The sequence below is a fragment of the Chiloscyllium plagiosum genome, chromosome 10, assembly GCF_004010195.1.
Source record: "Chiloscyllium plagiosum isolate BGI_BamShark_2017 chromosome 10, ASM401019v2, whole genome shotgun sequence".
NCBI classification, from domain to species: Eukaryota; Metazoa; Chordata; class Chondrichthyes; order Orectolobiformes; family Hemiscylliidae; genus Chiloscyllium; species Chiloscyllium plagiosum.
The window spans coordinates 69061773-69074497 of NC_057719.1; the positions used below are offsets into that span (position 1 = coordinate 69061773).

General features: G+C 50.3%; 1 long non-coding RNA gene and 1 other non-coding gene across 2 annotated transcripts in view; both read right to left on the bottom strand.

The window, feature by feature from the left end:
• The window catches only part of LOC122553747, a 79861-nt gene that overhangs the window by 7747 nt on the left and 59389 nt on the right, over positions 1-12725 (bottom strand). The gene's annotated exons all lie outside the window — the stretch shown is intronic.
• Positions 9186-9258, bottom strand: trnaa-ugc. The gene has a single exon. It is a non-coding gene; the product is annotated as a tRNA-Ala (tRNA).

Below are 12725 nucleotides of genomic sequence, written 5' to 3' on the forward strand. Positions count from 1 at the left end.
TTCTGGATTAGTGGTGCTGGAAGAGCACAGCAGTTCAGGCAGCATCCGAGGAGCAGTAAAATCGACGTTTCGGGCAAAAGCCCTTCATCAGGAGTACAGCTGTATTCCTGATGAAGGGCTTTAGCCCGAAACGTCGATTTTACTGCTCCTCGGATGCTGCCTGAACTGCTGTGCTCTTCCAGCACCACTAATCCAGAATCTGGTTTCCAGCATCTGCAGCCATTGTTTTTACCTAGACTTCCAATGATGCAGCCTGCGATAGCTGCTTAAGGAGAAAGTGTCATCTAATCCCCAAGACACGATGCAAGATCCAGAACCTAGCTCCCAACTTCCTTAATGTTGTTTGGATGTTGCGGAAGCCATGCCCAAGTCATTAGGGTTTGTGCATACTTGAGATATGAGTTCCCTCTTTTATGCAGAATTCACCTTCTATACTCACACTCTCAGATGTACTTCAGATGGCAATCGTAAATAGTTTCAGCATTTTTTGCAGTTACTGCTGCTGTTTATGTTGCTGGTTCAAAACAGTATTTGTTCTTTTTTTAAAAAATCATTCTTGATACTGTTACACTTGATAATTTTATAAGAAACTGTTTGAAATGTTTTCGTGTTTTTTGAAGAGATTAATTGTGATAATGTATTTAAAACTAGTTACATCGCTCTTCAATTGACTACGGCTTAACACAGGAACTGTATTGTTGTAGTATACTTGTAGAATATTTTCTTACCATTGATTATGAAATCCTAAGATAAACAAAATACACTTTGTATAAAATTAGACTTTTTTGATGGTTCTTGGTAAGAGTTTACAGATTCTTTGGTTATATTTACATTTAAATTGTTGTGGTGACTGATGATCTTACAGGAAGACAAGTTCAATTATTTAAGTTTTAATCTTGTTTGTCCTCCATGGACAAGTTGCTGGATTTCTCTTCCTTTTCCATTTTGCTGATGAAATCTGTGTGGATGTGAGGGCATAGTTATCATGGTAGAACCAACTGAGTCACCAATAGCCAGTCTCTGACAACCCTGTCATTCATGGCGCTCAGGGACATCCAGGTTAATTTTAATAAAAAAAATAATTTGTTAATTAGATGTGAGTGTCACTGGCTTGGGCAGTACTTGTTGCTGAAAATGTGTTGCTGGAAAAGCGCAGCAGGTCAGGCAGCATCCAGGGAACAGGAGAATCGACGTTTTGGGCATAAGCCCTTCTTCAGGAATGAGGGAAAGACAAACTTCCCTCATTCCTGAAGAAGGGCTTATGCCCGAAACGTCGATTCTCCTGTTCCCTGGGCAGTACTTGTTGCCCATCTCTAATTGCGCTGTTAAGAGGCAGCCACATGTTTTAGTCTGGAGTTACATGTAGATAAGGATGACAAATTTCCCTCCCTCAAGAAGGTGATTGAATCACATTGGTTTTTTTTAACAACCAACATGGTCACTGTTAGATTAACTTCTTTATTTTAAGGTTTTATTAAAATCAACTCTCAACATTTGCCAGTTCAGTGACATTGCCCAGGGCATTCAACTGTAAAGTTGTAGTTACTTTCTTGATCAATCTGCTATGACTGACCTCATCAGAGGCCTTCATAAACTCCATGTAGACAACATCAAATTCATTACTCACATTAGTGCTCTTGATTGCTTTCTCAAAAGATCAAATTTGTCAAGCACAACCTTCTGTTATCAAGCCCTTCCTGATTACTGTATGTCTTTGCCATAAAGCTACATTTTTACACAACAACAGTGACTATACTTCAAAAATACTTAATTATGTTTAAAGTGATTTGACCTGAGGTCATGAAATATTGTAAAAATACAAATCTTCAGTGTCCCTTTCAACCAATTAAAAAATCATGGACAAGTCATGGACGTTGGGATGGCAGTGGATAAATGCATTGTTTGTGTCCTGAGCCCTGCATTAATATGCAGTATAATGTAAATACTCAAGTCATAACCTGGACTATTGACTCTTTCTTTCTACACAAATGCAATTTGACCTACTTTTCAGACTTCAAGCATCTGCAGCAGAATTTTGCTGCAGGGTGTATAGTTGTACACTCTACAATTAGACCAATTAGAGAAAGGTAGCTTTTCCTAGTAAAGAAAATGGCTGCCTTATCAAGAGTATATGGGTCCCATCAATAGTTTCCTGCACTCTGGGAAATAAGCTCTCCTATGGTGGACCTGCCTCTTCATTATGACTGGATAGAGTTGAAGTGATTAAGGCACATGCTCTGCACAATATCTGATCTGTGACCCTGTCAATGTAGATTCTCTTAGCACCTTGGCTAATGTTACACAGGTGCTGAACAACTGCCTGGAAGGATCTAAATCTACAGATTAAGAACCATTGTCATCCTTGGGGATAGCACGGTGGCTGAGTGGTTAGCACTGCTGCCTCACAGCGCCAGGGGCTCTGGTTTGATTCCAGCCTTGAATGACTGCCTGTGTGAAGTTTGCACATTCTTCCAGTATCTGCTTGTGTTTCCTCCAGGTGCTCCGGTTTCCTCACAATCCAAAGATGTGCAGGTTATTTGAAATGGCCATGCTAAATTGTCCATACGATTCAGGGATCTGTAGGTTAGGTGCATTGGTCAGGAATAAATGTAAGATAATAAAGTAGGGGAATGGGTCTGGCTGGGTTACTCTTTGGAGGGTCAGTGTGAACTTGTTGGGCCGAAGGGCCTGTCTCGACACTGGGAATCCCATGAATGAATTTTAACAAGGTGGTATGGGAAGTTTTGTCGCCAAAGCTGCATCTCACACAGAGAGTTGACAATTTCCTTTGAAGCAAAGTCTGAACATCTCTGACATTGTTTCCTTCCCTGCAGACTGCCTGCTGAGGTGAGTTAATGTAGGAATGAGATTGCACAGTATCTGGCCGTGTCCCATTTGATATGCCAGCTTCCTTTGCAATGCTTCCTTTTCTGTCCTCTCCATGATAAAAGCTGGAATAGCTGGTGAATTAGGCATTGCACCTCAATGCTCCCAGGTGTTATTAGAAAATTGAGTCTTGAAAATTATTACTTCAATGCTAATGGGATTTTGGATAGCTGGATTGGCAAACATTATTTTTAAAAACAAAATGCTGGAATTTCTAGACTGCCCAAAGTAAGGTTGCTTAGCTGCATCGTCCCTTTTGTTTGTTTTCTGGGTTGGGAGGCAGGTGAGAACCATTAATGACATTTTGACATGTCACCCACACCATTCATCTTCAGCTCAATGTTGCAATGGTGCCATGAATACAAATCGCACAAAGCCAGCAAGTTCACCATCCCCATTGTTTTGAACAGGGCATGAGTGATAGGAAAGGAATATTAATAACCTTGGTAAACCTCGTAGTAAAGCAATACAACTGGTTCCACAAATGGAGCTAAGATATTTACCAGCTGTGATTTAATTGAGGTGCAGAACAGTCCTGAGAGACTAAATGGCCTCTATTGCAGTTTTCTTAAAACACAGAGTTACAACATGTGGGATTTCTTTTTTCCTTATTCTTTCACGGGGTGTGGACATCGCTGGTTGGGCCAGCATTTGGCGCCCATCCCTAACTGACCATGAACTAAGTGGCTTGCTCGGCCATTTTGGAGAGCTCAACCACATTGCTGTGGATCTGGTCATGTGTAGGTTAGCCACAGGTGAGGTTGGGTAGATTTCCTTCCCTTAAAGGATTTAAATTAAGTAGATGCATTTTTGTGGTGGTCGAATGGGAGGTTTGTGGCACTGTGTTAGAGACTAGCTTTAAATTCTAGAATTATTTATTGCATTTAAATTTTACCAGCTGCAATGGTAGAATTTAAACTCTTATCTCTAGTTCATTCGACTGATGCCCTGAAATTACTAGCCCTTTGATAGTGACATTACCACACAGTCTCCCAAGGTGCCAAATGCTTCCCATATTGCTTTTTAAAAAATACTCAAAGGATGTTAAGGCATTATTATTTTGGGACAACTACTGAGCAAATTCCCAATGGCTGCCACCATGTTGATAGGATCCTTGCACTCAGTTTGGGGATCAGTTGGCAGGATAGTCAATTTATGAGCCAGAGTGAGGACAGTGGTGTGGGGTCAATTCCTGCACCAGCTGAGGTTATTATGGACTCTCACAGAGGGCAGTTTGTGCATGGAATGCATTGCCAGAGGAAGTGGTAGAGGCAGACAGAGTGACAACATTCAAAAGACATTTGGACAAGTACATGAATAGCAAAGGTTTAGAGATATATGGGCCAAACACGGTCAAGTCGGACTAGATTAGTTTGGGAAACTTGGTCTACATGAACGATCGAAGGATCTGTTTACATACTGTATGACTCTGTGACTATCTCCCCTCACCTGAACCATGGTGACCCTCGGGTTAAACCACCATCAGTGGCCTCCCTCTCGCTCTAGTAAGAGTGCAGCCCTATGGTCTGGTACAATTATGCTGATTTATCTCTAACATGTCTTCGCCCACAGAGACTGGGTGAGAGGTTAGCACTGACTCCGCTTCTCGGCCTTTTGGCTCGGAATACGTGTAGTTCCTGAGGACGAGAGGAAGAGATTCTGCTCGAGTGCTGCAGGTTAGACGCAGCGGACGTGTGCTGGCGGGGGGAGATAGCACGGGGATCAGGTTGCGAGTTGTCGGAGCCGCTGAGGACCATCGCTGGATCGTGATTGGATGTTGGAGGATCGTTTAGTTGTGCTGGCCTGCTTTTTGTGGATTTTTATGCTGAATTCGGCCTAACGCCAATTCAGGTACCAGACAACCTCAGAGCTATGGCCTCAGCAGTCGCTCGCAGCCCAGGCCAGGACATTCGCAAACAGTCAGGGTGACTGTGAAGAAGGTGGAGGAGCACACACCGGTTGATCGGATAGTGTTAATAAAGAAGACTTTGCTGGAGTGCTGCGAGTTTGAAGCAGGGGGTGTGTCGGACGGTCTCTGGGCGGTCTGAAACCTGCTGACCTTCCAGCTGAAGGAGTTGACCCTGACTGAGTGTTGCAGACTGGCACATTCCATGGTCCAGGACTACGTGTTGAGGGATGTGCTGAAGCTTGGGGCAGCTGTCGCCAAGGCGCGGTGGGTAAAGACCACTGTGTAAAGTCTGCCTGCCTAACGAAGAACAGGGGGCCCATGCAGTCATTTGGGCTCTGCTGACGCCTCAGCTAATTATATGGGCATATGATTGAAAAATGTACAGACCTGTATAAAAAAATGATAAATTCTGATCTCTGTATGTACATGTTTACATATGTATGGCATGACCAACTGTACAGACCATCAAATTATTTTATGAATAAAGTATATTTTTGAAATATAAAAAAAAAGGGGTCGTGTACTACCAGCAGGATTTCCCTGCGGCAGGCTATTTCGACATGCCCTTCAGGAGCGTGAAGAATTGTGAGCAGCTCCTGAAGATCTTCAAGGAGAAGGAAGGGGAACCTCTGTTCTCCGTCTTGTCAGCGGTACCGTTGTGTGTGCTTCCTGCGTAGAGGAGTTGGGTTGTAACAATCCATATGGACAACCCTCACGTCCCAGCAGCGGATGTCCTGACCTTCCTAAGAATATAAGTCCAGGTCGAGGGAGAAAGTACTGATGTGGTCGATCCTTTCGGGATCTGGACCAGTAAATGACAGGTCAGAGTAACCCTGAGGGTTGATGCCAGTGGGAACATCCTCCACCCACCCTCCAGCTTTGCCATCGGAGGAAGCAGAGGTTACCTGACATACGCAGGGCAGCCGAAAGTGTGCCGAACCTGCGGGAGGTCAGGCCACATGGCGGCGGATTGTAAGGTGACCGTCTGCCAAAACTGCAGGCAGGAAGGCCACCCGACCAAGGAATGTAAGGAGGCCAAGAACTGTCATCTGTGCGGAGAGATTACAGTACAAGGCCACATGTACAAGGCCTGCCCAAGTCGAGGGGCCGCCACCTACGCACAGGTGGAGGTGGCAACACCGGGCCATGGACCGCCTAAGACCAGCAAGGTACCACAAACCAGCACGGGAACGGTGTCTGGAGGTGCCCAGAGGGAAGGGCAGGCTGTAGCGGAGCAGACGGCAGACAGTGGGGAGGGTGCAGCAGCCAATCCAAGCTCCTTCAAGACAGACGGAGGAAATGGAAGAGGAGGGAACAAAAGAGGCAGAGGATTGCATTACTGTCAAAAGCAAGAAGAGGAAACCTCACAAGGCCCCCAAAGCCACCTAGCGAAGGGGGAAGTGACACCTACACGACGAGGATACAGGCAGCTCTTCCAACGGTGAGGGCGGGCGCAAGGAGTGTCATCACCAGAGGAAGAGACAGAGCGCCGCCCAAGCAGGAAAAGGTGATCCCTCTGAGGGGATGGGTAAAGGCCTCCCCCTACCCAGTGAGAACCAAGAGGTACCCACCGGCCCACAGCTCCAGGTAACTGGGAGCAGTGGTCCTGTGACAGCCCTGCTGTCAGATGGAGAACAGGGCTGTGTCGACCCTGGGCCCGACCCGAAGATACCAAAGCGGGGAAATGGCTCCAGCGTGGAGCCGGACAGCTACCTCAGCCCTGGGAGGGTCCAGCAGTTTGCCGTCACCATGGGGATGCACACAGCTACCCCAGAGAGGCAAGACCAGCAGCAAATGGACACTGGTAACCTCGTAAACTGTTAAATTGGGGATAAGAATTGCCAGCATCAATGTGCATAGCATCAAATCGGCTACACTATGTGTTCCTATGATGGCCTTCCTGGCCAACGTTAAAGCCGATGTCCTGTTTCTGCAGGAGTGTGGGATACCACACCTCAGCAGCTACAGGAGATGGTCGAGCTTGTGGGCCCATGGGCCATCGGTTTGGTGGGGGGCAACGATAGCCACGCCTCCGGCCTGGGTATCCTGTTGCGAGGAGGCAACTTCACCATCTCCGAGGTTAAGGAGGTGGTGGGCGGGTGCCTCCTCGTCACCGATGTCATGTACAGGAATGCTCCCCTGAGACTGATTAATGTGTACGCCCCAGTGGGTAAGAGTGAACGGTTGGCCCTCATGCAGTAGCTTCCACTGTTGCTGGCTACGTCCAGGCCGGTCATTCTGGCAGGAGACTTCAACTGTATCATTGATGCAGATGGACGATCCGGCGGGGTGGACAGAAAACTGGACGCCAGGTCCAGAGCCCTGACGGACATGGTAAAAGATGCCAAGCTGCACAACGTCTTCAGCACTCCTGCAGACGGAGCGCAGCGTAGATACACCTGGTCACGAGCAGACGGGTCTATCCGCTCAAGGATAGATTACCTGTTTGTGTCCCGAATGCTCTCGGTCAGATCCACCGACATCAAGCCGGTGTCCTTCTCTGACCACTGCCTCCTGCTGGCCGACTGTCACCTACAGGACGAGCAGCGGGCTGATAAGGGAAGCTGAACACAAAGCTGTTGACCCCGGGAAACACTGAGCAGCTCAAGAGGGACTACGCAGGTTGGAGAACCGTGAAGCCCCTCTTTGAGTCCCCAGTGGACTGGTGGGAAACAGTAAAAGGGAACATCAAGAGGTTCTTCATCCTCAAAGGTGTTTAGGAGGTGAGAGAGAAGCGGGGAAAACTGTCCCAGCTCCAGGAAAGTATGCAAAACCTGCTCCTGCTGCAGACGATGGGGGTCGATGTCACGGAGAACCTCAAGGAGGTGAAGGGCCATCAAGCCTCGCTCTTTGCTTCGGAGGCCTCCAAGATAATCTTCCGGTCCAGGTCCACTCCGTGGAGCAGGACGAGATGTGCTCACGTTTCTTCTTCCAGAAGGTGCACAAAGAGAGCTCCGTGCTCAGCAGCCTGAAGGAAGAAGATGGCTCGATAATGTCATCTCAGGCTGACGTCATGAGGATCAGTAAATCCTCTATGCCAGTCTGTATGACGCGAAGCCGACCAACAACACGGCCTCACAGTCGTTCCTGTCCTCTATCACGGAGGTCTTAGACGACAGAACACGGGAGAGGCTGGACCAGGCGCTATCTCTGGACGAGCTGACAAAGGCCTACGAGTCCTTCGAAAAGAATAAAACTCCCGGAAGCGACAGCTTACTGGTCGAGCTCTATTCCGCTCTGTGGGACTTGATTGGCCAGGACCTGCTGGAGGTGTATGTCAGTATGCTTCGGGCAGGTACCATGAGTGAATCCATGAGGAAAGGCATCATCACCCTCATCTACAAGCGGAAGGGGGAGAGGGAGGAACTCAAAAATTGGAGACCAATCTCACTGTTGAATGCGGATTACAAAATTCTGTCAAAGGTAATCGCCAACCGGGTCAGGTCTGCTCTGGGGTCGGTGATTCACCCTGACCAAACCTGTGCTGTGCCGAGCAGGAAGACCGCTGAGAGTCTCGCACTCCTCATGGATACGAGCGCCTACGTGCAGGACAGAGGGTTGGACATCTGCCTGATCAGCCTGGACCAGGAGAAAGCCTTTGACAGGATATCACACAGGTATATGAGAGATGTTCTCTCCAAAATGGGCTTAGGGGAGGGAATCTGTAATTGGATCAGACTGCTCTACACCAACATTGTCAGTGCAGTCTCAATCAATGGGTGGGAATCAGATAGCTTCCCAGTCAGATCTGGAGTCAGGCAGGGCTGCCCTCTCTCTCCTACCTTGTTTGTGTGCTGCATAGAGCCATTTGCCGAGTCCATCAGGAAGAATGCGAGCCTGAGAGGGATGATTATTCCTGGCAGCGGGGGCCTGCAGGTTAAGGCCTCCCTGTACATGGACGACGTCGCCGTTTTCTGCTCGGATCCGCTGTCAGTGCGCAGACTCATGTGCATATGTGACCAGTTCGAATGGGCCTCGGGGGCCAAGGTAAACCGAGGCAAGAGCGAGGCCATGCTCTTTGCTCGCAGCTTCATGTACATGTCAGGTTAGGGTTTGGGCCGCAACTTACCGACTGGTTCAAGTTGCCTCCCAACACGTCCAGGACGTGCCCGCTGACCTCAGGCAGCTCACCCACCGCCGGTGTGATCCTTTCAAGGAGCTGACTTTCACCCGAAGAGAAAAAAACGTCAACGCCGCTGGCGTTTGCCTTCGCCGCGCAGCTCGACTTTCTTCCTACGCTGCACCCTGAAATGGCGGGACCGGCCTATTGCTCACGCGTGAAGCTTTTGGTCTTTCGGGACCACTCTCAGGGAGGCGGCGTACGCAAACGGTGTTCCGGCTGCTGCAGACCAGCCGAGTGAGAGGTTGCACTTGCCGTTTTAAAAGCAAGTGGAGAATGCGGGCATCGATCCCGCTACCTCTCGCATGCAAAGCGAGCGCTCTACCATTTGAGCTAATCCCCCAGTTGGACAGCCAGCCCTGACTTCACTCCTTCGGCAGTGGATCCTAAGCGGCCACGCTCCGGGATGTGCAGGAAATTCTCTCATCCGTCGGACGGCTGAGACCAAACATTGCTGATGCCAGTCTCGATGAAACAACCAACCTGTCGGAGGAGCAGCAGCGGCAGCTGGTGGACTCAGGCGAGGCGGTAGGCCACATGGACGAGGAAAGACGTGCTGAGGAGATGGGAATTGCTGATTGGAGGTCGAAATGACTTCAACCTTGGCGCAGCCACCACGAGCGTGAGGTGACGTCGCAGGGCCCCGCCTGACTGATAGAAGACTTCATTTGGTTGCAGTGAGCACAAAGTGCTTTTGTGCGTTTGTGTTGAAAAAAGCAGAGGAAGTCTGGAGAGGAATGCAGTGGTGTTTGTCGAGGTTCGTCCCGAGCAGCGCCGTGACGCGGGACTCCCTGCTCTACGGCCAGTTCCCCGGGACGCACACCGAGACGAACATCAACTGCCCTTGGAGGATCATCAACTCGGTGAAGGACGCTCTCTAGGTGGTCCGAAACCTGCTGACCTTCCAGCTGAAGGAGTTGACCCGGACTGAGTGCTGCAGACTGGCACATTCCAAGGTCCAGGACTACGTGTTGAGGGATGCGCTGAAGCTTGGGGCAGCTGCCGCCAAGGCGCGGTGGGGGAAGACCACTGTGTAAGGTCTGCCTGCCTAACGAAGAACAGGGGGCCCATGCAGTCATTTGGGCTCTGCTGACGCCTCAGCTAATTATATGGGCATATGATTGAAAAATGTACAGACCTGTATAAAAATGATAAATTCTGATCTCTGTATGTACATGTTTACATATGTATGGCATGACCGACTGTACAGACCATCAAATTATTTTATGAATAAAGTATATTTTGAAATAAAAAAAAATGTACTGCCTGCAGGATTTCCCTGCGGCAGGCTATTTCGATGTGACCTTCAGGAGCATGAAGAATTGTGAGCATCTCCTGAAGGTCTTCAAGGAGAAGGAAGGGGAACCTCTGTTCTCCATCTTGTCGGCGGTCCCGTTGTGTGTGCTTCCTGCGCAGAGGAATCGGGTTGTAACAATCCAGATGTACAACCCTCACGTCCCAGCAGCAGATGTCCTGACCTTCTTGAGAAGATATGTCCAGGTCGAGGGAGAAAGTACCGATGTGGTCGATCCTTTCGGGATCTGGACCAGCAAACGACAGGTCAGGGTAACTCTGAGGGTGAATGCCACTGGGAACATCCTCCACCCACCCTCCAGCTTTGCCATTGGAGGAAGCAGACGTTACCTGACATACGCAGGGCAGCCCAAAATGTGCCGAACCTGCGGGAGGTCAGGCCACATGGCGGCGGATTGTAAGGTGACCGTCTGCCGAAACTGCAGGCAGGAAGCCCACCTGACCAAGGAATGTAAGGAGGCCAAGAACTGTAATCTGTGCGGAGAGGCGGGCCACATGTACAAGGCCTGCCAAGAGGAGGGGCCGCCACCAACACACAGATGGCCGGAGGTGGCAACACGAGCCGTGGACCGCCTAAGACCAGCAAGATACCACAAAACAGCACGGGAACGGTGTCTGGAGGTGCCCAGAGGGAAGGGCAGGCTGTAGCGGAGCAGACGGCAGACAGTGGGGAAGGTGCAGCAGCCGATCCAAGCTCCTTCAAGACAGACGGAGGAAATGGAAGAGGAGGGATCAAAAGAGGCAGAGGATTGGATTACTGTCAAAAACAGGAAGAGGAAACCTCACCAGGCCCCTAAAGCCATCCAGCGAAGGGGGAAGCGACACCTACACAACGGTGATACAGGCAGCTCTTCCAACGGTGAGGGTGGGCGCAAGGGGTGTCATCACCAGAGGAAGAGACAGAGCGCCGCGGGGAGAAAGGAGGGCGCACCGCCCAAGCAGGAAAAGACGATCCCTCTGAGGGGATGGGGATGACGCGAAGCCGACCAACAACACGGCCTCCCAGTCGTTCCTGTCCTCTATCACGGAGGTCTTAGACGACAGAACACGGGAGAGGCTGGACCAGCCGCTATCTCTCCCCCCCACCTGGTGAGAACCAAGAGGTACCCACCGGCCCACAGCTCCAGGTAACTGGGAGCAGCGGTCCTGTGACAGCCCCGCTGTCAGATGGAGAACTGGGCTGTGTCGACCCTGGGCCCGACCCGAAGATACCAGAGCAGGGAAATGGCCCCAGCATGGAGCCAGACAGCTACCTCAGCCCTGGGAGGGTCCAGCAGTTTGTCATCACCACCGGGATGCACACAGCTACCCCAGAGGGGCAAGACCAGCAGCAAATGGACACTGTTAACCTTGTAAACTGTTAAAATGGGGTTAAAAATTGCCAGCGTCAATGTGCGTAGCATCAAATTGGCTACGCAATGTGTTTCTACGATGGCCTTCCTGGCCAACGTTAAAGCCGACGTCCTGTTTCTGCAGGAGTGTGGGATACCGCACCTCAGCAGCTACAGGAGATGGTGAGCTTGTGGGCCCATGGGCCGTCAGTTTGGTCAGGGGGCAACGATAGCCGCGCCTCCAGCCTGGGTATCCTGTTGGGAGGAGGCAACTTCACCATCTCCGAGGTTAAGGAGGTGGTGCGCGGGCGCCTTGTCACCGACGTCATGTACAGGAATGCTCCCCTGTGACCGGCGGGGGGGACAGTAAACTGGACACCACGTCCAGAGCCCTGATGGACACAATAAAAGATGCCTAGCTGCACGATGTCTTCAGCACCACTACAGACAGAGCCCAGTGTAGATACATCTGGTCACAGGCAGACGAATCTATCCGCTCAAGGATAGATTACCTGTTTGTGTCCCGAACGCTCTCGGTCAGACCCACCGATGTCAAGCCGGTGTTCTTCTCTGACCACTGCCTCCTGCTGGCCGACTGTCACCTATAGGACGAGCAGCGGGCTGGTAAGGGAACGTGGAAGCTGAACACAAAGCTTTTGACCCCGGGAAACATTGAGGAGCTCAAGAGGGACTACACAGGTTGGAGAACCGTGAAGCCCCTCTTTGAGTCCCCAGCAGACGGGTGGGAAACAGTAAAAGGGAACATCAAGAGGTTCTTCATCCTCAAAGGTGTTCAGGAGGTGAGAGAGAGGCGGGTAAAACTGTCCCAGCTCCAGGAAAGTTTGCAGAACCTGCTTCTGCTACAGATGATGGGGGTCGATGTCATGGAGGACCTCAAGGAGGTGAAGGGCCAGCAAGCCTCGTTCTTTGCCTCGGAGGCCTCCAAGATAATCTTCTGGTCCAAGGTCCGCTCCGTGGAGCAGGACGAGATGTGCTCACATTTCTTCTTCCAGAAGGTGCACAAAGAGAGCTCCGTGCTCAGCAGCCTGAAGGAAGAAGATGGCTCGGTAACGTCATCTCAGGCTGACGTCATGAGGATCAGTAAATCCTTCTATGCCAGACTGTATGACGCGAAGCTGACCGACAGCGCGGCCTCCCAGTCGTT